Genomic DNA, 1,722 nt, shown 5'->3' with positions numbered 1-1,722 from the left:
TCTGTGTCGAGGACATTTAAAAGAGAGCAAAGATGGGAAAAGCTGTGATGTTGAACTAAGTATATATAAAGGAGATCTATTCTGGAAGTAGCACCATTTTGAGGGCATTGAGTATCTAATGTACACAATATCTGAAGAAGGGAAAGATACCAAAAGTATAAAAAATAGGAACTTATTAATACCAAAAAAGTAACCTAGAGAACCTCAGTAAATACTGACCTGTAGGTCTATACCCTCCTTCATACAAAATCTTTATGAGTCATCTACACATTGTATAAATGGAGATTTTGAACCTTTGACTTCATTCCCCAGAAGTCCTTAGTATTTTCCCAAATTCCCTATAATCTCTCCTGCGTCTCCACATTGGTGAGATCACATTATTGGTACTTAACTGACTGTAACAATTCCCCGACCGTCTCTTCTTGCATGATGTAACATCAGCAGTGATGGTGGTAAGGTGGGGAAAATTTGAAAATGGCTAAACAGCCATGGGCACATGGTTTTTTATTTTGTATCCTCTTTATTCTTTGATTTCTAATTATCTTTAATATACCTTATAAGAAGTAATAATTTTATTATTAGAGATATAATTTTAATTTTTACACTATGAAGTGATGACATCCTCAAGGAGGTTATTATTATGCAGCAAGTAGGCTTTGTTTGCAAGCGATGTTCAACAAGGGGAAGCATCTTTACATTTTCACAATTAACCAAAAAGATCTAGAACTTTTAAGATCTCACTATATTTATTGTTTGTTGATCATGAAAGCGCATTTAATTTAGTAGAATCATACACCATCACCTTATAACAAAGAGTTTCCCATCCATAGATCAAAGTCATTCAGGATTCCTTGGAAGATATAACAACAGAAATGATCTGTTGAATGACCTTCTGATAAGGAACATTAGATGAGGCAAAGAACAGGGGTATGCATGATAAATATGTCCACCACCAGGATGGAAGAGATCTAGACTAGAGTTCAGGTTGAAGAGTGATTCCCTAAGGATGGTGAGGACCTATTTGTAGATGACATTAAATGAATTGTGTCAAGCCTCCAGATAACTGCAGAACCTTTTAAGAGATATTTGCAGTCATTCAGCAGAGTCTGGTCTGCCTATCCACATAAAAAAACACAAGTGGATGAAAAATATCTTTTGTCCTCATTTCAACATGCATTTGGTTGGATTCCTTATAAAATTTGCTCAGTAGGATGGATATCCAGGACAGGAGACAGATGAACAATGAGGTGGGCTCAGTCAGTCAGTCAATGAGCATTTCTTTTTTTTTTTTAAATGTATTTAATTAATTAATTTAGAATATTTTTCCATGGTTACAAGATTCATGTTTTTTTCCCTGCCCTCCGTCAAACTCCATCCTGTAGCCAAAGCGCAATTCCACTGGGTTTTACATGTGTCTGTCACTCAGCAAACATTTCTTAAGTGGCTACTATGTACCAAGCACTGTGCTAAATTTGGGCATGCAAAGAAAGGGAAAAGCTCCCATCTCAAGGAGTTTACAGTCTAACAACAGAGACCACATACAAACCACTAGGTACAAACAAGATATACAGAATATCCCAAAAGTCTTAGTGTAGTGTAGTGTAGCTCTAAGCTTTCATAAGTTTAAAATATTTAAAGGAAAGTGGAAGATAATCAACAGAAGGAGGGCACTAATATTAAGGGATCAGAATTGCATGAAATGAGAATGGACTCACTTTCAGG

Source organism: Monodelphis domestica, chromosome 8 (genome assembly GCF_027887165.1).
Source record: "Monodelphis domestica isolate mMonDom1 chromosome 8, mMonDom1.pri, whole genome shotgun sequence".
NCBI lineage: Eukaryota > Metazoa > Chordata > Mammalia > Didelphimorphia > Didelphidae > Monodelphis > Monodelphis domestica.
The sequence above is the reverse complement of the archived record's forward strand: the minus strand, read 5'-3'. Positions refer to the sequence as shown.